Source organism: Myotis myotis, unplaced genomic scaffold (assembly GCF_014108235.1).
Source record: "Myotis myotis isolate mMyoMyo1 unplaced genomic scaffold, mMyoMyo1.p scaffold_m19_p_2, whole genome shotgun sequence".
Taxonomy (NCBI): Eukaryota; Metazoa; Chordata; class Mammalia; order Chiroptera; family Vespertilionidae; genus Myotis; species Myotis myotis.
Window position 1 is genome coordinate 53,985,723 of NW_023416324.1, and position 26,264 is coordinate 54,011,986.

The following is a 26,264-nucleotide window of genomic DNA, read 5'->3' on the forward strand; positions in this document are numbered from 1 at the left end:
TTTTAAAAGAATGTGAGGTACCAAGTCATTATTTCAATATTGTTTAAAAATTAATTAGAACTTTTCAGAATTGCTTTAGAATATCAAGGTTTAATTAATTTATTTAATAGATCCTCTTTGCAGAAAGCGTGTGGATTTTTCAGCATAGTCTAGTGGGGAGGTGTAAGAGTTGTTTTTATTGGAGAATTGAAATACACTCATTGTCTTTTTATCACTGTAATAGTTTTTTGTGTTGCAGGTAAAGCATTATTAATTCATATCCAATGAGAAGTACATAAAATTTTTGATGATGTAGCAAAAACTAAACAATAAAAATGGCCATATGAAGGGCAGGAGATGAATGGGTCAGCACTTCAGATGAAAACATGTAATTCAAGTAAATGGTCAAAAGTCTAGCTTGTTTATTTCTTAACAGTAAAAAAGGAATGTCCCTTTCAAATTCCATTCCTTTTTGGGGGAAACATCTGCCTTTATCTTGCCTATGTATAGAATTGTCACTTAGGATATGTGAATGTTAAGCCCTTTCTTGTCAATAATGAAAGCAGAATTCCTTGACCATTCATTTTAGTGAGTAATTTTTGTAATACATTAAATCAAGGTTAAGTTTTCTTGTCAATTCTGCTCTCTCTTCAATTCTCTAAACTCGCTCAGGAGCCCATTTCTCATGCTGTTTGGCGACACTCCCTAAAATGATTATTTATTAAACAACACCTTAGCAGCAAAAGCAGTTTCAAGGCAAACTGAATCAAATTATCTTCACAAGAAATCCAGCTTCTTTTATCCCGCTCTCAGAGAGTCCCCTGCAAACTTGTCTACAGCCACACAGGGGGAAATAGTCTCCCTTGCCTCAGAGTGTGAGCGAAGGGAAGCTCCTCCTCTGCAAGACCATTTTATGCTCCAAACATCTCACTTGTTTATGAGTAAAAACAGAGATCGTTCCTTAAGCTCTCAAAGATGTTGAAATGTTATTTATATCATTACAGGTTCAGAAGCTCACACTGCTGTTCTTTTTCATCTGATCACCAATGGGCTCCAACAGGAGTCATTTCCAGAGAACGGCTGTTATGATCTACACAGCCAGTAAATGATTGCTTGGGAGACACGGTTGCTGTGTGACTGCGCAGCTGGAAATTATACCCAGCTCCAGTTTGTGCGACAGTTAAATGACAAGGTGGAGTCCTAACAACACTCCACGCCCAGTAATATTTCAACTCGTGTCTGGAAAGCTCCATTCACCTGGAAAATGTGCCGATCCACCCCAAAGAATAATACTATTATTATGCCATTTCACAAACATTATTGCAAACAATAACAAGCCACAAAGAAAGCAATTGTTACTGTGGATTGAAATCCAGAGCTCTGAACTTGGAGCTTCCGGTCAACCTCATCCTTTTCCCCACCCATCTGAACACCCCAATCTAGGCCAAAATAAATCTCTCCACCTGTGCTTATGAGCTCATCTCTTCTCCACCTACCTGTTGGTATCTTGGCTTTATTATTTCTTCCTCATCCTTTAGCCTTGGTTTCTCCCTCTGCACTGCCTCTTTTCCCTTAGCTAGAGGCCTTCCCATTAAAAACCTGATTTCCCTTTAAATAACTATCCCATTTCTCCTCCTGCCCTCACTTCACAAATGAGAGGCAAATGCTCAATAAATATTTATGGATTAAAAGGGTGAAAGAAATCTATGTCCCTGTTGCTTCCTCTCACAGTTAACTCCTCATTCCACTTCAATCTAATGAAACTACTGAGCCCATTCCTCTACGAAAACTGGTCTCCAGAGGTGGCTGATAAGTTTCTAATTTAAAAATTCTATGAGTTTTCCTTAACCTTCATTCTACCTGACCTCTACAAGAGCATTCAACATTGGTAACCAACCCTCATTATTAACACTCTCTTTCTCAAGTTTTCTTTCAATATCCTAAGACTCCTCTCACCTGTATCTCCATCCTCCCAAAACTCATTGATGACACATGTTTTTCTAACTCTCTTTTAACTCTATACTCTTCTGTAGTTTTCCAGCAAGAGATCTCAACCACTGACAATTTCAGCTACCTTCCCTGTTAACATCTTTCAAACTATAATTCTAGTTCTAATTTTTTCTACCTCACAGACTTGCCTTTCTAAATTCCTTTTGTATCTCTCTTCATAGATATCACACTGGTACTTCAAACTGATAGATCCAAACAAGAATTCAGTCTGCCATCCCTCCCATCCTCAAGCCTGCCTTTCCTCCTGGTAACATACAAACTTTAGACTCTAGAGCAGGGGTGGGCAAATTTTTTGACTCGAGGGCCACAATGGGTTCTTAAACTGGACCGGAGGGCCGGAACAAAAGCATGGATGGAGTGTTTGTGTGAACTAATATAAATTCAAAGTAAACATCATTACATAAAAGAGTACGGTCTTTTTTTTTTTTTTTTTAGTTTTATTCATTTCAAACGGGCTGGATCCGGCCTGCGGACCGTAGTTTGCCCACGGCTGTTCTAAAGTGTTTTTTGAGACATCTCCCATACCTGCAACTTCCACTCAACTTCACTTTCTGTTGATATGTCTCTGAAATGTCTCTTGATTCTGCCCCATATTTTCCATTTCCCTTGCTACTGCCCTACTGTAAGTTTTTATAATCTCTCAACAAAACCATTACAGAAGCCTATTAATTGGTGGTCTCTCTGCCACCAATCTCATCCTTCTGCAATCCATTTTTTCATTATACTAGATCAAGCTCTCTAAGAGTAAGATGACTTTGTCATCTTAATATCCCCCTGCACAAGCACTCCATACATATTTGTGGAACTGAACTCTTTCTGCCAACAGTTATCTTCCTGAAACACAAATCAGATCCTATAAACTCACTGCCTCAAAATCTTCAATGACTGTCCCTACGAATAGAAGGAAAAACTTAACATGATGTTCAGAGACCTCTGTGGACTGCTCTGAACCTAGCACTTTTCTGATATTCCACCATATGTCTCCCATATACTTGCCATTCTAGCCACACACACTATTTATTATTTCTATTTCTTTCTAAAATCCATTCTTTATTACCTGCATCTATGGTTTGGGATAACTGTTTTCTATGTCTGCCTATTGAAATCCTACTTTTACGGTCAAACTAAAATTCTATCTCTTCAATAAAGTTTTCTCCAATTCTTCCCAGAAGGAATAATCACTTCCCCCTCTGTGTACCCTAGCACATTGCACTTCCTTAGGGCACACAGTGCACTGTTCCCTGCATTGTAGATATGGACACAGAGTTTCCTCAACTAGAGTGAAGCAAGCTCCTCAAGGAGATCATGACTCCCCCACAATAGAAAGCATTCAACATAAGAATTACTGAAACGAACTCAGTAACTCTTCTTTCTGTCACTTCATTTTATGGGAGCCCAGTTGAATAATTTTAGCCCTATCCTCTCTGCTACTGGCACATTTGATCCAAAATACTTAAATGTATTCTATGCCACACATGCTGCCTCCATCTCCAAAGATCACTGCTAATACAAGGTACTAGAATTTTTAATTAACTGAAATACATATGTCAGTTTACTGAAATCATTTAATATATTAACTAAAATATCTATGTAAAACAAATGACATATGTGCTTCTAACATGGAAATTAAGAATCGTGTCAAGAATCTGCTTTTTGAAGCATTAGTCTTTTACATTAGTATCACTGTTGGCATTGGAAGGAAAAGATGCCTCCTTTTCTAAGGTTTCCATTCCAAGGCACCTACCATGATCCTTAATTCCAGTATCAAATACATCAAAGGATATCACAACGGTGCTGTTCACACTTCATGCAATGATCTTCTTTCTACACATCAAAGAGTGTTTACTAACCAAGAAAACTAGAAAATAAATAAGTTCTCACAATGCTTCTCCTTAATCTCTGCATATCTTTATATTGACATCTAACTACAACACCTATAGTCTCACCTCAAACGGGCCTGTGGGTAAGTGAGATAGGCAACATTAGTGGTGACTCATCTGCACTTTATTAATCTATCTATCTATCTATTTATTTATTTTTAATCCTCACCAGATGATATTTTTTTCATTGATTTTTAGAAAGAGTGGAAGAAAAAGGAGGGGGAGAAAGAGAAACATCGATGTGAGAGAGACACATTGGTTGCCTCCGCACAGTGCCTGGATCAGGGCTGGGATCAAGCCTGCAACAGCGGTAATTGCCCTTGACTGGAATCAAACCCAGGACCTTTTAGTCCATGGGCCACATGCTCTATTCACTGAGCCGCACCAGCTAGGGTATTCATCTGCATTTTAGAAATGGCCTAAAAAACAACCGTGGTGGCCTTCACACTCCCCATATGTAACAATAGAAAGAGACCTATTTCATTCCTCTGCAAGTTTCTTTCTTTCAAGAACCTAAGTTTCAAACCCAACATTAGAATAACTGGATTCTTTACTTAATAAAATATAATAAAATAACTGGCAATATTAGCATTCTTCCAAAAGACATGTCTTTGTATTTTATCTTCCCTTCCCTCCAACTCACCACCACCCCCACCATTACCACCACCAATACACACACACACACACACACACGCGCGAGCATGCACGCACACATGCACACATGTTCACAAAAATACCGAAATCTGATTTGGCCTTAACCTCAAAGATTTACACCTTTTAAAGGCAAGAAGATAAAATGCTAAAATTATAACAACAGATAAGAGTTATTGCCTTCTAAAATTAAATGTATTATAACATGTTTTAGGTCACCTATTATGTGTTTTCTACAAAAAGGGAAAAGTAGATTTCCTAGATTGGTTTTCATTCTGTATCGCAATCTTAAAGAAATTCAAAAACATAAATGGAGATACACTATAGTTTGCAAAATTATATTTGAAAATGACACTGATTTTTAATAAATTTATTTTTTTCTGGCTATGAAATATCTATCATGATAAAAATAGTAAATTTTTTTTTAATGTAAACATCCATCTCTGCCATAAAAACATCAACTAATTATCTATGCAAAAGCCTCTCAGTTGGTTAATTCAAAGGGAATGACAGCTAATAATAAAAATTAGCATAATGTCTGTAAGTGGCAGAGCAAATGTGGCTGCCTTCTCTATTATACATGGGCTATTTTAGGCTTCACAACTTCTATACATATCAAATTATACTATTCTTTTTCTGTCACTGATTACTTAAAGTTGTATTCTTCCCTAAAGAACCTTAATTATCTATGCTACTGATTTTTGCCCAAGTGTTAAAAAAAGAAACAGCAGGCCTGAGGGGGAGTCACTAGTCTTGAATACAGCAAACCAAGACTTACCAACAGTTCCAGTCCCTCCCAGAAATGTGTTCTTAAACCAACCAGTCTGGAATTTTCAGATCCATACTAGTGATGCTGTCTGCCTGATACGACCCCTGCCACCCTTCTCCCAAAGACAGATGCCAAAGCCTGAAACAATCCTTCCCTTCCTTTTACTAACTTTCTTGTGTTTTTTAACACAATCCAAATCAAATAATTCACAGAGATGCATGCAAGCTCCAAGAGCTTACTTATTTTAGTGGGTATGTGAATTTGAGATTGGTTCATAAAAAATTGGATATTTGTTTCTTTTCCATTTGTATTAAGAAATAAAGTAGAAAACAAGAGAGACTGAGTTATCTAGATACTTCTACTCACATTTGTATCTTCTGACAAGTTTTAAACATATAATAGGTACGCAATCATATATATAAAGCAGTTAGATTTGGGATTTAATATTACCTCAAATTTAATTTATGAGTTATAAAAGCAATATGGCTACTTTAAACAAAATTAATAGTACCAGAAATTAATAGATATACAAACAGATGCAATCCCCCACCTTTCATATAAACAATAAGCCAAGGACATAATCAAATCTCAAAATTTGCCTCTATCCTGACTTAGAGGATTTACAGGACAAACAAAATGTTATCCTGAATCCTGATATCTGCATCAGTCTTGGATAATATTTATTGAAAGAGCCTGTCTTGGCTGATAATTGTAAAATTCCATCAAGGGTGGCTTTAGTCATTATCAATGACCTAATAAAATACAGAGGGCCTCAGGGGAATCATGGTAATGACAAAGTAGGGTGAAGGTGGCACAAAATCACCAGAAGGATTAGTATTATCTCTGACACCAGCTGGTATTGATAGGTGTGCAATACTTTTGTAAGTTTCTGACATTTTACCAGAACCATTACAAAGAAATAGTAATTTTATTTTTCTCTGACTTCTCTACTTCTGAGGGAAGATGGTCAAAAGAGTTGAATCTTCCTTGTTACAAAATTTTTGTTAGATAAGAGGAAAGATCATTTCTATATGAGTGTTGTGGCTTTTTAATGTACATTTCTTTTTACTCTTTGTTAGTAGTATATTTGTTCTTTTGAATTCCTGATCCCTGTTCTACAGTGATCCGAGTAGGATTAGCCCCCAGAATGGGCCACTATTGAAGATCCACTTAGCCACCTTCTTACAAAAGATGCATCTCAGAAAATCAAGCAATTCAACAGGTTACATTAAGGGATGTTAGAGTTGTCACTCAAGTGCTGCTAAGAGATGGAGAGGAATGAGGACTAATCGTTGCATTCAGCAATCCAGAAGTCACTGATCAACTTGACAAGTACATTTTTACTAAAATGGTGAAGGAAGCCTGGTTGGAATGGCTTTAAGACAGAATGATGGCTTCCACAGAATGGAAAACCAGATTTCCTAAAAAGCTGTTTTGCTACAAAACAAGTAGATCATGAATAATACATAATATTTAAAGAACTGCTGGGTTTACAGGAACTAAAAAAACACCCAAGCATCTGTACCACCACCACCAAAACACAAAACAAAACAAAAAAACAAGAGCTAAAACCTAAGTAGGTAGCACTGTAAATACTACTAAATAAGAAAAGGAAATGGGGTACACTGAAGGCAAACAAATGCTAAAATCGTCACGACTATCTAAGACTAAGCCTTGGGCTGGCTTCAATCATATCTTGAGTCCTAACCTCAGCCCCTTACATCAATCAAAATGCCTCAAAAGGGATTTAAGTGGTCCCAGGTTGAGAGTTCCCTAGACTCTGAGCAGAAGCAAATGCCAATCCTTACTGAAGGAAAGCATCTCCAATTTGACCCACAGCATTCCCACAAATTAAGATCAAGCAAATATGAGCTTACATTAAATTAAATTAAACTGAAAATCATCAAACACCATGAGCAAAACAATAAACAATAGTTTTAGACTCTTTAACGTATTGAAATTAACAATTAAAAGCATAGTGGGGAATATATATATATATATATATATATATATATATATATATATATGAAATAGGTGAAAGCATAAAATACACAGGTGGTAATAGGACATAAAAATGAACAAACAGTTTGGGAAAATAACTAATAAAACTTTTAGAAATTAAAAACATAATTGTTGATATTGAAAACTCAATGACTAAGATAACATTTTAATAAAGCTGAAATGAGAATCAGTGACTAAGAGAGAGATATGAATAGATTAGTCAGAATGAAGTACAGAAAAAGATTGTGGACAAAAAAGAAGTTCTATGGAAAGTAAGTAACTTCACAGAGTGATCTGATCATAAGTTCCTAACTGGGCAGGTCATGGTGGGAAGTCAGGCCCCAGGTCTATAACTTCTTTATGAAAGAATATTCAGAGTCTTGTCCATTGTTCTCTCATGCATCTAGGTTAACACATCTTTGAAATGCCAGAATTAAACCCTTAAGGCATAAACACCCTTAAAACATATAATCTAGTAAACTACCGTGTAATCCAATTCCAGTCTTGCTCATTCATGTAAACTTCCTTAAAATTCCCTCCTTAATTCCAAATGCACAAAAGAAACTGCAAATTGTCACTCTAGAATGTCTTTTTTACTTTATTTTATTTTATTTTATTTTATTTTATTTTTATTGATTTAAAGAGAGAGAGAGGAGGGAAGAGAAAGAGAGCTATCAATTTGTTGTTCCACGTATTTAAGCATTCATTGGTTGATTCTTGTATGTGCCCTGACATGGCATCCAACCCACAACCTGTCACTCTAAAGTATTTTAGATCTTGCTTCCTGGCAGTTGTCATCAGTGTTCACTCAAATAAACTGTTATAAAAATTCTTTACAGGTTTGGATGTTCTGACATCAACAAGGCGTGTAATAACTATAGAGACATATGAGAAAAAGAAAAGATAGGATGAAAAGACCTAACAATCCTTTCTTCAAAATCCAGAGGAATGAGAGAATGGAAAATCCTCCTTCTTGATTGATGCACATTCTCTTTGTTTCCCCCTACCTCACTGACCAATCCTTATTTTCCTCTTTGGCTAGAGTTTTCTCCTCTTCCTGACCTCTGAATAGTGGAGCGCCTGAGCTGAGTCCTCAGATATATTCTGGTCATTATGTTTCTATGTGAGCTCATCTACTAATGTACAAGCTGATATCTGAAGCTCCTACCTCTGCCATGAGCTTCAGGCTTGTATCTCCAATTGCCCATGTGATGTCTACACTTGAATATCTAAAAGGCATCTCAAGTTTAATATGTCCAAAACAAATTTATTTTTCTGCTCATTCCTCTTTCCATCCAGTCTTCTACAGCTCAGTGGATGCCATCACCATTCATCCAGTTGCCCAGAGCAGAAACTTAGTTTTCCCCCTGATTTATCTTGTTCTTACACCTCACTTCCAATTCATGAGCAACTTATACGGCTCTACCTTCAAAATAAACCCTAACTCAAATCCTTCTCACAATTCCCACCACTACTACTCTGCTCTAAGTTACCATCATCTCTTTTCTACATCATGATAAAAGCTTCCTTGCCTCCATACAACTCCACTCCCACTCCTAGTCTATTCTCCACATGTGCCAGAATGATCTTTCAAACCAAGTCACAACACTCTCATGCTGAAATCTTTCCATTGCATGTAGTACAAAATCCAAGGTTCCCACTCAGGTCTACCTGGTCCTACATGATCTGGCCTTGATTAGCTCTTTTAACATCATCTACCCCTCACTCCCTACCCACTCACTGCTTTAGCCACATCAGCTTTCTTACTGCTTCTAGCAAATGTCAAACTCATCTCTACCTTTGCATCAGCTTTCCGTGATGGCCCAGAAATTTTAAGGTTATTAACTTCTTTCATTAGCATCTCAGTTAAATATTTCCTCTCAAAGTTGATATTTTTATCCAGAGCCCTGCCTTCTTTGTCTCTTTATTTGATTTGATTTTTTTCTTGTTTGCATGGATGATATTCTGTTTTGTATACTTTCTGTGTATCTCTCCCACTTGAGGGAAAGTTGTACAGAGACTTGGTCCTATTTATTCACTGTTTTGAATTGCGAATAGTGGCTGGCAAAAAAGTTTGTTGGTTGAATGAATCCAAGCCCATTTTAAATAGCTTTGGAAATAACAACTAAATTCTCTCTTTCTAATTGCCAAATCTATCTTCTAAGTAATTTTGTTTTCATCAAGTTTATAGATTTATGGATCACTGTACACTCTAAAGCCAGCTTGCTTTCTAGTAGAAAAATAATCATTTCTTAAATTGATTTTCCAATGTTTAAAATAACACTGAAAGATTTTAAAGTGCCTACAAGAAACCACTATTTAATGTAATTAGCTCATTCACCAGCATCATTTCAAACAGATGATAGCATCACCTAATTTGATATTTAACTTCCAGAATTTATCATAAGAAAGCATAATCTTGTGGAAGGTATCCTTGACTGAACATTACAACATTTAGAGTAAATTCTTTATTTAATGTCTTATTAATATATAAACCTAGAAAAGCTTTGGGACTTAATAATTCCACCATGTCATCTGTTAAATAGGAATAGCTACTCTAATATAGTACTTCCAGTGAATTTTCTATGGATAAGAATAAAGGAGTAGAATTGTTGAAATAGGAGCTATAAAATATTCTATTAAGTTAAAATTGCTGCAAGAATTATTGAGATCATTCATTGATTACTATTTACACTTATGGGAAAAGTTCATAAAATTCCAAGTGAAATTAATGTAATTTTGTAAGGTCGTGATAATTCTCATAGTAACATACCACTTATTTTACCTAGTTCTAGCTTCTAATAATTATGCCTCTGGATTAATAATATAGAAGGTTTTCTTGTTTGTTTTTTAAATTAATTAATTTATTTTTAAAATATTTTTATTGATTTCAGAGAGGAAGGGAGAGAGAGAGAGAGAGAGAGAGAGAGAGAGAGAGAGAGAGAGAGAGAGAGAAACTCAAAGATGAGAGAGAATCATTGATTGGTTGCCTCCTGCATGCCCCCTACTGGGGATCGAGCCCCTGATGGGGAATCAAAGTTGCCCTCTTGGTTCATAGGCTCAACCACTGAGCCACAACAACTGGGCTAATTTATTTTTTATTGTTGACATTATTACATATGTCCCCTATTTTTCTCCTAGTTGGCCACTCCACCCAGCCCCCGCTCCACCCCAGGCCTTCACCACACTTTGTCTGTGTCCATGGGCTCTGCAGATAAATTCTTTGGTTAATCTCTTCCCTTAGGAAGAGTTTTGATACAATATGTTTTAGTCATCTTTGAGACACCACAGAAAACAAGAGATTTGATTTTCAAAAGGAAAAAAATGTATTCTAAATATTGAGTGTGGCTTATAGTCCATACAAAATTATTAAATGGATTATTAAGTACAAAGCATATAAACCTTTCTTTAAAATCCAAGTGATATCAAAAGACCCTCATAGGTGACCTAGAAAATAAACTCAAGCTAAATTAACCTCATTTTCTCTTCACCTTTTTACTGAGATTTTTCTTATCTTGTTTGTTTTTTGTTGCTTGTTTATCTACATTGATGGGTCAGCTCAAGGGTATAAAAATAAATATACCTAGGTTTAGCAAGTTAGATTTGCTGTTCATCATATCTTAATAGTTTGAGAAATATGAGCTGAGTGATAGCACAATAAGATAAAAATTATAATTGGCAAAGCTGAATGTTATAAAAATAATGAATCTGTGATAACCCAGGGAGTGGTATCTAGTTTTGAAACATTTTATCAATTACTCAAATTAACATATAAAAATAATATTTAACCCAATATGTAAATGACTCAAAGCTGAAAGATATAATAAAATGTTTCTCATCTCGGTCAATGACATCACCATTCATCCAGTTCAGTCCCCTCTCACCACCTGGAATAATTAGGCTAAGTTGCTGAAACAAAGAAATCCAAAAATTCAATGGCCCAACCAAAACAGAAAATGATCTCTATCGTGCATACAAATGCAAAAGTGAGTAGAATCGAGCCAGTAGGGTGGCTAGGCCCCAGATCATTCAAGAGCCTAGGTTTCTTCTATTTTCTTATTTTGCCAGCCCTTACAATTATGTTCAGGTCTGCATGGAAGGAAACTGGATCATAAGTACCTTGTCCATGTTCCAGTCCATGGAAGGGTCTTAGAGTACAGGCCAAGCAGACTTGTCTTTTAGGAGAGGACTGAATATTGGCCCCAGTTGAGTTTATGGTCACATCTAACTGAAAGAGAGCCTGACAAATGTAGACTCCTGCTAGGCCAGTGATGGCGAACCTTTTGAGCTCGGCGTGTCAGCATTTTGAAAAACCCTAACTTAACTCTGGTGCCGTGTCACATATAGAAATTTTTTGATATTTGCAACCATAGTAAAACAAAGATTTATATTTTTGATATTTATTTTATATATTTAGATGCCATTTAACAAAGAAAAATCAACCAAAAAAATGAGTTCGCGTGTCACCTGTGACACGCGTGTCATAGGTTCGCCATCACTGAGCTAGGTGGTTGTATGTATGTCTCAATCCCCTGTGGGGCAGGTGGTATTATCCCTAGAAGGAAGAAAGAAGAAATGGATTCTAGAAACAATTACTGGTTTCTGCCATACACATCCCAAACTCAATTCATCACCAAGTTAGATATATATGCCTCCTATATATTTCACAAAACTTTCCATTTGTCCATTAACCTCTGTCTTCACCATCACAGTCCTTGTCTGAAGTATCATCATCTCTCACCTGTTTCACTACAATAGTTTCCTACATTCACACTATCCTTTGCTTCCAAATCAATTGTCTTCATTATAGCCAAAGGGACCATTTTAAAATTTAAATCTAAACATGCCACAACTCTGATTAAATCTTTCAATTGCTTCCCATTCCTACTTAGGAATGATTAACAGGAATGCTGAAGTCCTATGTATTTGAACCTCCTTTCCTCTAGTTTTATCTCTCATTATTCTTTTCTCTCCATCCCACTCCCATTCTCTGTACTCCAGTAACATTCGTCTTCTCTGTTTCTCAACAACAGAATGCTGTCACCTACCACAAGATTTTGAACTTGCTGTCCCTCTGACAAGAATGTCTCCTTCATTTGCCTCACTGACGCATATGTCAGTTCTCTACTCAAACTGCTTTCTCAGGAAAAGTTTCCCAGAGCTACATACAATGTCATGCCCTTTATTATACACTGTGATAGCGCCCTATAATTATGTCACCCTTTGTAATTATGCATTTATTTTTGTGATTATCTAAGCTGGGGAAGTCTGCAGCTTCTGTGGCTTATTGCTTCTGTTGGTGTCTTCCCATACTTGTTTCTCTTCCCTGGGTGCATAGCATCTCCTCTCTGCTTTAGACATTGGCAAGGCTGGTCTGGCTTAATGCGAGGGACTTAAATTACAGACTCTGATAATATATATTAGCTTCCCTTTTTTCATCCTTTACCCAAGCTCACATCTAGCTATCTCCCTCAGCTAAGATTCTAGGTCAGAGCTAACTAGGAGAGCTAGCTTATATCGCTCTCCTTTTGAACCACTCCCTTGGGGTCTTGAATGTGAAACTAGAACTAAAACTGAGCTTGGTTGGGTATGGAACTTGGACTCTACAGAAATATACCCCCTTCTATAGCCCTCTCATGCCCATATTTATATTCACTTTAATCAAAAGATCACCAAATGGGCCTTTCTTGTCTGTGACATTTATGTTTATAGGAATCTATTTCACCCACAGTCTGAGAAAGTTTATTTTAGCTCTCAGTGGTCTTGAGTATTTAATTCAAATTTTACTATAGTTGGCTGATATTCTTCATAATTGTTTGTCCAACTATTCATTATTCATTATTATTCTTTAATATAGAGTTTTCTTCCCTAATTTTTATTCTTTGGGGGACTTTGAAGAGGCTAAGTTTTGGGGGGGGTTGTCTGTTTTTATTCATTTCACGGAGGAAAATAGCATTAAAATGGCTATCCTCTACCATTTTTTATTAGAATTACCTATAGCTATGAGTAAATGTTAACATGCCAGGAAGGTGTGTCTGTTTATTCTGTGGCTTCACATTCCCAAGAGAATGCTTGCCCCAGTTTAAGAAGCACCTTGTGGTCTTTTAAATAGAATTTCTCCCCAAATAAAGCAGAGAACATTACAAAATAAGCTAATTAACTGTGTTCTTCCCCCATAGGTCCACACGTTTTCTAACAAGAGTAATTGCCTTTTATAACACACATGGGGAATACAACGTAAGTCCCCAACCCTATGAGTAAGCATGGTTCTCACACTATGGAACTGCAAATACTTTCTTTTGGCTTGGCTCCTTGCCTTCAATTGCTATTTTTCAAATACTATATAAATACCTGGCATAGGGACAGGTACCTATTAGGTTCTAAAATGTTAATTCTCTCTTCCTCCTTTTAATGCAAGAAGGAAAAATACTCTTATTTTTTTTTAAAGAATGCTATATTAGTGCCTACTATACGCTAGGCACAACGATAGACACCAGAGTTCCCATCTAGTCGGGGAAAAAGACAAGTGAACAGTCCAAACAGTACTGTGGTAGCAGATGATGCTTTAAGAAAACAAAAGTCATCTTATAAAATGGGAATGCTGGGGAAGAGGAATGGGAGCTTCCTAGAGAAGGAGATGTTTGACTTAAAAACAAATAGTAACAACAAAGAGAAGCAAGAGGAAGAGCATTCCAGACTATGGAAGGGCATCATCCAAAAACAGCCTAGAACATAGAAAAGAACTATACATTCAGAGAGGTGGGACAACAGAGTGGAAAGCAAATGGCAGGAAATAAAGTTGGAGAAGAGTCAGGGGCCACATTTTTTAGTCAATTCACAAACACCTATCATGAGCACTACTATGTATCAGACACTGAGAATACAAGGACTAAGATACAATCCCCACTCTCAATAAATAAAGGGAATAAATGGTGATGAAAAAAGTAAAATAAATGTTTAAAAAATTTGTAATCTGATGAGTGAACCTACCCCATAAATGGAGAATCTCAACATTATGCAATAAGTGAAGTAATAGAGAAAGGCACTTAACTTACCCTGGCAGAGAAGAGGCTAAGAGGATAATAAGATTCATATTATCTGGGTCTTACAAAATGAGAAGAGATAACCAAAGGTTGGTGCCAAAGGAATCAGAAAAGGTATTTATGGCAGAAGAAGCAAAAAAATAAGTGCAACTTGGTTGTGACAAATGGCACGTTATATAGAATATTAACTAAACATAAGAAGTCCAGAGTCTCTGGGATACAAAGCATGAAACAAATATTTGGCCATAAGAAGAAAAATTAATGTCCTGCTAAGAAATTTAAGCTGAACCTATAGGTGATACAGAACTACTGAAGAGTTCTGATCTGGGAGAAGCATACAATATAGGCTGATCACTCTGATAATAATATTGATAATGGATTTGAGGGAGACCGAACGGGAGGTTTGGAGAACAATTAGAAGGCTATTGTGATAGTCCAATAAAGAGATTCTGAGGGCTTGAACCTAGATAGTTATATTAGAAATGGACATAAGCTTGAGAGATGGTTAGGAAGGCAAAATAAGAAGAGGCTATTGACTGGGAAGGTGCAAAAATGAGAGAAGAAGAATCAAGGAGGATAGCTAGTTTTTCAAAAATTAAGAAAGAAAATACCCATTACATGTTGTTGAGCTTATTTGTTTAAATTATATTTATTTCTATTATTCTGTGATCTTAGCGGAGGAAGAGACTATGTTATTTATTTTGCATTTCCAGGAGCTAGTGACTAGCCACTAGTTCAATGCCTTCATAAAGTATGCACTTGCTGGGGTCCAACCCCAGCAGGTCCAGGGGTTCCCAAAGGCGTAGATGGAGTCGGCGAAGAAGGAAGGACACGGAGACAGTGTTCAGTTGATCAGCAGCCTAGCCAGGATCTCCAGCCAGGATCTCCAGCCAAGTTCTGGTCTGGATCTCCAGAGAGGTTCTGCTGTTTATTGTCTTGTTACATCCGTATTTATCCCAGTTGATTTTAATCCTGTCAATTTCTATTACAAAGGTTAGGGCATTTCTTATCTCCATTCCAGGGAGTAAAGATTATGTAGCTTAAGCATGATTGTTTGTAGATAAAGTGATTAACTACCCGCCTGGCACTTAGTTAAGGAGTTTCATCCCCTCCCTAACTTCAGGGAAAAATCCCTACCTGGGGAAACAACCTTTCTCGGAGAGGTGACCTTGGTTAAAACACACAGCGCTAAGGGGAGCAAACATATTAAGAACAGTATGCTATATACGCCAGGTCCCTTGAAACATGCTGTGCAGATGTTTCTTTCCTGCAGCGACTGTGTCAAGCAGCAAGGATGGACCGGCTTCCGGCATGCAGTCAATAACTACATGAGGAATTAATAAGAAAAAGCAAGGGACTGGTGGAAATGATGAGGTTGGTATTAAACTGAATGAGTCTAAGGATGCCTTGATGAATTTCCAAACAGAAATTTCCATTTGAAAATAATATAGGTTTAGAGCTCAGGAAAAAGGTCCAAGTAAAAGAGAATTAAACACCATCAGAATAGTTGAAGTTATGAGAATGGATAAGCTCAGACAGTGAAATATTTTAACTAAGGAGAGTGCCTTGAGGATGTCACTCAAAAGTTTCACTTCATTTGACCCAAGGATTAGGAAAGATGAATAACCTGTGCAATCAAGGACATCCATTCTTGCACACACTTTCTTAAAGAGGAAACTGAGTAGTTTTCAGAAGTTATGTGACTTACCAGAGTAACATAACCAGCATCCAAGCCCAGGTGTTTGATTTCAGAGAGGAAGGGAGAGGGAGAGAGAGACAGAAACATCAATAATGAAAAAGAATCATCGACTGGCTGACTCCAGCACGCCCCACACTGGGGATCAAGCCCACAACCTGGACATGTGCCCTGACCAGCAATCAAACTGTGACCTCCTGGTTCCTAGGTCAATGCTCAACCACTGAGCCACGCCACTGGGCTAGGTTTTTTATTCTAAATGTGCTTTTACACCTGCATGTCACATTATCAGCACACCATCATTAGAACATACAATGTATGTTGCAGGGGCAACAGTCATGGTCTGTGAGGTGCCTAGGACCTTTTCAATGTCCAACCAATGTCACAGTAATTGTAACTTAAAAGAATTCTTATATATAATCAGATCCCAAGAATTGTGCTTAAAACCAAAAAGTATAAATAGAAAATAATACTCGGGAGAGTTGATTTTATAACTGGATTGTTCAGGTAACAGGTGTTCTTAGGAAGAAGAGCAACTACATTAAAATTAACAACTTCATATGCATAGGACAAACGACACCGATGGGTCTCACTGAATATACACTCACTGTGCCGTTCTCTCCATATGCATGAGCTCTGTGCAGCAGCTCTGAGTGTTTGCTCTTGAACTCTAGGATTCTGGTCACAAATGGAGTTTGTAACGTTATGATAATGAGAAGCCATATTTTAAAAGAGATCATTATTAAGTTGCTCTGCCTTAAATAGGGGTTGCCTTCCTATTTCTGCCCATCTTTATTTGGAATGAGCTGCAGTTTCTAACCTACTTCCAGGAACAGAAGCTCTGTGTGATTAAGACAATAAATATATTCACAAAACATAAAGGCAGCTTTTGGGAATTTAAACATCTGCTTTGAAAAATAAAACTTTTACAAACACAGAGTCATGGGCAAAATAAAACCTTTCTTCTAAGACTTTTTTTTATGGAACTGAAAGATCTGAAAGACAAATAATGGTCTTTTTCCAAATCCAGTGTGCAGGAAGGATTGAAGCTAATTCATGTGTGACGTTGGTCAACTGTATGAACCTTTATACAGCTGCAGGGCACTTGCATAGTCCTTTGCACTGCTTTAGATAAAATTGCTAAATGGGGCTAAACCCCAGATTTCAGTTATAATAGGATCTAGAAATTAAATATCCAAAATTTCTTTTGGTTTAATTATTATTTTTATTACCAATATTCTCACAACAGGAACAACATCATGTCAATATTTAGTAAATCTTTGCCTAATTTATTTTTTCTACCCTAGAAATGCAAGACAGAAGAGAAAACCACTTATATTCAACTGCCTCCTATTTCAGTAATTCTTCAGTTTCATCCAAGAATTTGCATGGTGTTTTTTCATTCCTAGAGAAATTCACTATCTCCCTTTTTTATATAAATGCTTTTATTTTTTTATTGAATTTATTGCAGTGACATTTGTTTAACAAAATTATATAGGTTTCAGGTATACAATTCTATGATACATCATCTGTATATTGTATTATGTGTTCACCATCCCAAGTCCAGTCTTCTTCCATCACCATTTCTCACCCCTTTACCTTCTTCTACCTCCTTCCCACTATCCTTTAAAATCAGTCTGATATCCTTGGAAATTACCTGAATTATGGGAAGAATTTTGCAGATATTTATCACCACAACAATTTAAAAAGCAAACTAATGTCCAAGAATAAAAGAATGATTACATAAAGGCTGATAAATCAATTAAATAAAATATCATGCACCATTTAGTAGGATGGTTACATAGATTATAGAGCTGAGTGAAAAATGTTTCTAGCATAACAAGTCTTCGCATAAATCAAAATAAGTCCATTCTGTGGTGCTTTAATTGAATCCACAGATAATTGAGCTGCATACTATTATAAATCATGTTTGAAAATGGATTCAAAATTGTTGCCTGAGAGTTTTCATTTCTGACAGTTTTTACCTGCACTCTTCTCTCCAAAAGACAATATTATTGAAGTTACCTCCTTCATACATATTATTTTATTTTGAATCTTCATAAAATCCGAAGAGGTAAACATTATTAGTTCACTAGAGTAGTTATTCTTATGAGTCAGATAACCCCAAGACATTAGGTGTATTTAATTGCCTTTGGGGATCCCATTCCTATAAGCCAGCCAGTCATCAAGTTTTACTTGCTACAGTGACTAACTGCCTCCTTTTCTAGCAAGAGAAAACAAAAGTCCTCAATATTTAGACCAGTCCAGATCAGTATGGTCCAAAAAATTTAACGTATGTGATTTTAAGGTTTCTAGTAACCGCACAACAAATGTTAAAGATAAAATTATAAAAAACCACCACCAATTTTTGCTAAGTCTTTGAAGTGTAGCCTGTGTTTTCTATTTACAGCTCATTTGATTCAGATTAACTACATTTTAGGTGCTCAACACCCACATAAGGCCAGAGGCTACTGTCTTGGACAGCGCATTTGAAGACAGTGATTGTGAGACAATGTTGAAAATACTATGTAGATAAGTTATGGCATAATAAGCATTGTTCTGTAACACCATGTGCCCCTTAAAACTATAATACCATCTATGTAATTCAGAATATATTTTATTCTGGAGAGATAAGGGTCTTTTATATCAACCAAGCTTTCAAATCAATCCTCAGAATAGACTTTTTAAAAAATTGAATGAGTTCCACAAGTGAAACTAAAAGTTTCATTTAAAAAACAAAAACAAAAACCTAGGGTTGTACTTTATAACAGTTTTTTAAAAATACCCGAAGAATGGGCAAAACAAGTGAATGTACAGTTGTGCCCCTATGCATGTTCCTCACCTGCTGCCACAACTAAAATTAGACTTCCAGGTTTAAAGTAATCTTCCTGTAAAAGCTAGTTTATGCTATAAGAACTCTTCTGGAACATAACGAGAGAATTTATAGTCTAATGAGGGCAACTACAGCAAAGTAAACAGGCAACAAAATTATTATATAGTGTGATGACTGCCAAAGTATAGATGGTGTGGTGGAAATACAGAGAAGGGGCTGAAAGCCGGACAGGAGGGTTGTGTGGTGGAGTCAGCTCCCTGGAGAAAGAGAAGTCTAAGCTAAACCAATACCCGGGTCAGTGTTAGCCTGGTGAAAAGAGTCTGAAGCAGAGGAACCAGGATGTTGCAAGGCCAGTGGTGAGAGAAGCATGGCAACTCAAAGAACTGGGAGAATTAAGAGTGGGGGTGGAGGTGGTGGCAGATGGAGAAATGAAGGTAGAGAGTAAAGGGCAGGTTCCTGAGGCTTCTTGTAAACTAAGGACTTAATCTTGAGAACAATGGAGACCTCTTAAAGGCTTTGAGTGACTGCTTCTGCCTCTTACCATTTTGGAGTTTCTGGTTCCCTAATTCCTTGAAAATCTTAGGACTAAAGAATTTTAGAAGGGCTTCAGGGGAAAAGACAAAAATACAACAAAGTGGGGGGAAGGCTCAGTCAAATTCATTCACTGAACTTAGAAAGTAAGCATTTTCTTGGTGATTCCTAGAAGATCCCTTTTCCCCCTTTGTATGGCCTGGGGAGTTTCATAAAATTAATGGCTTGTAACATCTCATTACAGGGCAAGTGTAAGGGCACCTTTCTCATCATTGCCTGAATCTCTGCTTTAAAGGGGATCCCCAGGATGAAACTGTTTCTGAGAAATGGACTGTTGTTCTATTTGAGGACTTCCTTTCAACAAGGGAAAATTGTTTCAAATCCCTCCATCTAACACACACACATACACACACACACACACACACACACACACGCACACACACACACACACGCGCACGCACACAAACCATGAACTAAAGCAGAACAAGGGCAAAAGGAAGGGAGGGAGGAATGACATCAGCAGCTTTCAGAATCATTGCCTGTAGATGACCATATGCTTTGTCTCCCAGTGATGGACAAGAGAACAGAATCCCCAGTCCAGCCATCCTCCTCTTGAGAATGCCTCTCTTTCAGAGATTTTTGGTTTTTCTTTTCTAATTTGTTCAAGGTATTTCTCCAACCTGACATTCCACTACCCTCTATTATTAATTTTCTTCTTCTGACCATCTTAGCAGCTTTTTCTCAGTTCTGTTTCTAAACCCTTCAAGTCATTGCTTAAGGCCATTTACTCTGATTGTATTCTCAGGGAAGATCAAACAAAAGCTAGTTAGCAGCCGCTGTCCAAAAATTCTGTACATTCTGTTTTGTAAAATGTTTTATTTATTGATTTTTAGACAGAGATAAGAAAGGAGAAAGAGAGAGAAAAACATCTTTTTGTGTTCCACTTATTTATTCATTCATTGGTCAGTTCTTGTATGTACCCTGACTGGAAATCAAACCCACAACTTTGATGTTGTTGGGACGATCTGATCGTCTAACCAACTGAGCTACCTGGCCAGGCTCAAAAATTCTGCACATTCTTAAGAACCATAACCATGAGCCACTGAGCCTCTCTCTCTCTCTCTCTCTCTCTCTCTCTCTCTCTCTCTCGCTCTCTCTCTCTCTCTCTCTCTCTCCTGCTCTCTGATCTATTTGTAATACCACTGCCTAAACATTTTTATTTTCCAGCTCCCAATCTTTTTTGTGGCATGTTCTGGAAAGTCCTCTTAGGTTCTTTACACCCCTCTCACTGAGCGGGGTTGGGAAAAATGAAACACCACATTCTAGTAGGGCTCTGGCTATATAGGAAGATAGGCAGAACACATATCCCTGGGTTTTAAAAAATAGTGAAACCCAAGATGATGCCAAGGAACTGAATAATGAGCCTAACTGGGCGTTTATTCTTCCTATACCCATGCCACTCAAACAAGAACAAGGAACAAACCTAGAATAAAAGGGCTTCATAGCAAAATTAAGGTACCTCTGGGGTGAGCCATGTAGGAGAAAGTTTGCCAACACCTGTCTGTAGTTCATTTCTGACTCAGTAATGAGTACCAATTTAATTCATTCTTCGAGAAGAAAGTCATAGTATTTTAAATGCAGAGCTGTTTAGATTTGCTACTCATTCTCATTCTGCAAAGTTAATAACATTTTTGAGGGTTCATTAATCTTAACAAGCTTAGAAAAAAACATTTTCATGTTCTTGCTCTCCAACTATCATCTTTACAGTATATTTTTACATAAATAATTGGTTATGGCTCAAAATAAAAAAAGCTTTGACAATTATCAAGCAGCCTAAGGATTTTTGAGCTTGTTCTGGGATGTGAGATATCAGCACCCTGGATGCCTGGAGACCATGTGTTATCTTATGATAACATTCAACTCACTTCTTTCTAGGCTCATAAAATAGAAGTTTTTCATCTAACAGCTGAAATGATTGTGTTCTGTATAGATAATATTCCCTTGCTGAAAAGTTAGTCTCAATGGAATTTTTCTGATTCAAGTATAAATGCAGACTAGGATTGGTGTCTCTAGTAACCTGGGTGTCCTCAAAAGCATTTCATCCCTGTCCTCTTTAAGACAAGTCCTATAATGCTTTGCAGATCACTGTGTCCTCTAGATTAAAATATTTCCCTTCACAGGCTAACAAGTGGAAAGCCTTCATTCCTGCGCACATTATAATTTTTCTTTGTGGCATGCACTAAAGACCTCTGACTGGCTATAAAATTATTTTATGTTCCTAGTATTTCTAGTCCTCAAGTAAAAATACTAGCTGTAATTCAATGATGACAATGTGGTATTATTCATAAAGCATTCAAACTGTACTTTCCAGATTTAGATTGCCATCAGAACTTCCTGATTGAATTATAGTCGACCACTCAGCTGGTATCCTTTTCTCTGCATGAAAATTACTCAACTCTCCCTAGGCAGTGTGGCTCAGTTGGTTGAGTGTCATCCCATGCACTGCAAAGTTACCAATTTGATTTCCGGTCAAGGCATAGGCCCAGGTTGCGGGTTCAGTCCCTAGTTGGGGTGCATATGGGAGGAAACCGATCAATGTTTCTCTCTCTCTCTCTCTCTCTCTCTCTCTCTCTCTCTCTCTCTCTCTCTCCCTTCCTCTCTCTAAAATCAGTAAGAACATGTTTTTCTAAAAATTACTCACAAGCATTTTTCTCCAAGGGCTGGCTACATGGAAGTTCCAAGTGAGTGACATTTTGCATAATCTTTCAAAAACTTCTTCAGGGACATTCAAGAGCCAAGAATTAGATAAAACTATTAAAATAAATGCTGGTTAAAAATTTAAAAACAAACAAACAGCAAATGTGATGAAAATGTATTGGTAGTTTTCCAAAGAGAAAAGGTAATGTCTGAATATATAATTCACCTTCACTGTCTGGTTTCCAAACCAAATACCTAAACTGATGATGTGGATTTAGATTAATAGTATCAAACATTTGTTGGTGAGGCAGAAGGGGGAATGAGGTTTTGCTTATTTGTTTGTTTATTGGGAAGGGTGTCTTGTTTTGTGCTGTTGCTTAAAACATTTATCTATATGACCCAAGAAAAATCCATTTATTCATAGATGTTTTATTATCCTCATTCATGGCTTGAAAACATCTCAGTGTTTATATTCAAAAGACAATAATTTTACAGGTGACTTTCTTTACTGTATTCAGCATCTCTGATTCTAGCACATAATCAAACATCTTACTTTACAAGTTCTTTCCTTGGTCCTTGCCTCATTTGTTTCACATGTATTTCCCATAATTTTATAAATTACCTTTTTAAAAATAATAAGTTAATCTTTTCCTACGCAGTAGCTTTTTAAGACTGTGTCGAGTGGCAATATGTCCAGCCCCACTGGTAGTGAAATATTTAATACTAAGTAATGTAGCCAGTCTTTTAAGCACAAGCCCTCGGGCTCTACACTGTAACTGTGTCATACAGAGAGTCCAGATATTTTAATCCTGATTCAGTATGTACATGACATGTAGACATGAACTTGTTTTATGCCTGTAACTGGGACTCTGTCTTTCTGTAGACTTGTTTTGTTTCTTCAAAACTATGCTAATAAAATGTGAGCAGAGTTGCTGCTTCGTTAAATATTTAACACTCCTTCATTAAATCAGTTTACTGTCAATAGCAGATTTTATTCTAGGATCTGAGGCGAGGAAGATGGCAACAATTTGATAGCTAGAAAAGGCAACCTCTAACAATGTATATTTTTATTTCATTATCATACATTCTTCACCTTCCACCATTTCCTAGTAAATTTGTGCACTCTAGAGCTACTAGATGCATTTTGTGTTTTATTATTAAAGAAAGTCATTTAACAGTGAGTGCATAATAAAGCTAAATTAACATGCCTCAGGATAATTATCTTAGTACATATATCCATCTATTAGAACACATTATTTCTAATCTTATAATGCTAATCCTTTCAAATAAGACAGCAAAATGCTAATATTCCCCTCTGACTTTAACATTTCCTAGATCATTAATCAGCAAACTGGAGTTACTGTCATTCATAAAATTAGGTCATATGGGTCAGTGGCTAATCTTGATGGTAAGACACTTACGTGTAACTTCTGACTAGAATGATTTGTTTTGTTATTGCCAATTAGAAGGCCAACTCAGTCATAAATTTGTTTTTTGGGCTTAGAATTATGTGGCTCAAGCAGATTTTCAAAATGGCAATACAAAAGAGAACCATAATCAGTATAATTTTATACCTGTGTTTCTCTTATTTAAATACACATTTAATCCATGATTTTAGTGAGTTGCCTTAAAAAAAAATCCAGAAACTTGGCTTTACTCTAAACTTGTGGCAAATAATTTAACTGTTCCTTTCATATAATTTGGTTTATAAGGCATCCCTTAGTAACTGGAGTTTTCAAATAATTCTGAATTCTTCCAAAGTGCCACTTTACTAAGATGGTTCTACTAAGACCTCTCCTAAGAGATTTCAAGCAATTCAACTGCCTGCATAAAATACTCAATGGCATAAAATAAAGATGTAGTGCATCACCCTGAATTATGCAGAAAGCTACATAAAGAGACAGAGTTGTGTGTCCTTTCCTACTTGCCCTCCATGTCATCTATGAAAGAACCCCTCATAAGGCAAAATAACACCAAGAGTAATTATTTTATGCCTCATCTCTTAAATATTCACAGCTCAGCAAGAAGGCAAATGAAGAGTGGCTTTTATGCCCTCTGTCTAGGTGTCCTTCCAGTATCACATGAGAGGACCTTTCAAAAGACAAATAACACCCACAGTAGCAGGTTTATTTCAGAGGAGGAAGGTATGGAATAGAGATTTCCACAGATGAGATTTGGAATGATCTCGTGCTTTGCCACTCATCTTGCGAAGGACCACCTCTCCAACACCAAGGACAATAGCTTAAAGACTTCTGAACAAATATCATCTCATTGACTACTCAGAAAGATCTCTTTTCTTTCAATAATTTCAATTTTATGTTTGCTTGTTCTTCTAGAACAGGGGTGGGCAAATTTTTTGACTCGAGGGCCACAATGGGTTCTTAAACTGGACCGGAGGGCCGGAACAAAAGCATGGATGGAGTGTTTGTGTGAACTAATATAAATTCAAAGTAAACATCATTACATAAAAGGGTACGGTCTTTTTTTTCAATAGTTTTATTCATTTCAAACGGGCCGGATCCGGCCAGCAGGCCGTAGTTTGCCCACGGCTGTTCTAGAATTCCACTCGACCAATCCTTCTCCTAAAATGTCACTTATATCTTATTCTCCTTTCAGCAGTTTTGCCAGCTCCCTTTCATTACTGTCTGCCACTATTTTCACTGCCATTCTATTATCTAGTACTCACTTGGAACACTCAGCCAGCCATCCCCAAACTTTCCAGAGACTATGAAGATGGAAACAGAGGATTAGAAATTAGGGCTCAAAAGCTCTGGGCTCTGGGCTCTGATCAGAGAGTCAATATCACATATGAAGGAAGAGAGCTGAGAGAGGTTAAATATCTTGACCCAAATTCCCACCTTACCACTTACTAGCTATATGAGGATAAGGAGCCTATTTAACCCCTTTGGGCTTTCACCAATAAAATGGGGATAAAAACTATACATACCTCATCGGGTAGCTATCAGGATTACTGAGGCAATACGTGGAAAGTATTTAGACTCCAGGCAGCAGCAGCAGCTTTCTACCTGAAAGAGTTTTGCTGAAGTAGGGGAGGAGCCTAAAGGGGACTGTTGGAGAAAGGCTCTTCCCTTCCATCTGGCCACAGCCGTCAGTAAACCAAGAAGGGCACTTACAAGTACATCCAGAAGCTATGGAGGAAGAAGCAGTCAGATGTAACGCGCTTCCTTCTCAGGGTGCGCTGCTGATAGTACCATCCGCTCTCTGCGCTCCACAGAGCCCACCGTCAGCCCTACCCGCAAACAAAGTCCACAGGCTGGGATACAAGGCCAAGCAAGGTTATGTCATACTAGAGGCCCAGTGCATGAATTCATGCATGGGTGGGATCCAGCTGGCCAGGGGGAGGGGCCATGGGTGGTCGGCAGGCCACCCTGCCCCTGATCGGGGATGGGGCTAGTTGGAGGGGCCAGCCCTGCACCCTGGTCAAACTCCGGGTCGAACTCTCAGTAGAGGGGACAATTTGCAAATTAGCCTTTTATTACTTAGGATATCAGGTTCATGTGAGCCATGGTGGCCACAAATGCCCTGTTCCTAAGGGTGCGACGACAAGCCTGTCCATCACTGTGTTAACCACTAAAGTTTGGAGCGAGCAGGATGCCACTGTAGGGCTCTGAGAGTCCTGAATTCTTACTGGGTTGGTGAAGATTCTACGAGGTTATTCACATTGATCCATTCCATAAGGCTATCAGAAAAAATCCTGATGCCTAGTGGATCACCAAACCAGTCCACAAACACAGGGAGATGGAGGGCTGACATCTGTGGCCCCAAGAGCCATGGCCTTGGGAAGGACCACAAGTCCCGCAACACTACTGGTGGTTCTCACCGTGCACCTTGGAAAAGGCGCAATACTCTCCAGCTCCACTGTTACCGCTATTGTAAGTAATGTTTGTAAAATTCTTTCCTAATAAACTATTTGGGACAGTCAAAAAAGAAAGCATTTAGATGCACATTCAATATCCAATGCATTGAATACATGCTGGATTTATAGTTGTGAGTAGGAGAAACATAGAGTTAATTTTGTATTATTATTTATTAATTATTGTATTATTTTTTACATGTACACCTGTACACCTACTTTTTCCCCATCCTGTACACACACACACACACACACACACACACACATAATGCTAATGGCAACAATGTCTCACGTTTCCCT

At 37.4% G+C, this 26,264-nt stretch overlaps 1 pseudogene; it reads left to right on the forward strand.

The window, feature by feature from the left end:
* The window catches only part of LOC118675528, a 43,658-nt pseudogene extending 17,667 nt beyond the window's left edge, over nt 1-25,991 (forward strand).
* Nucleotides 25,992-26,264: the final 273 nt, after the last annotated feature.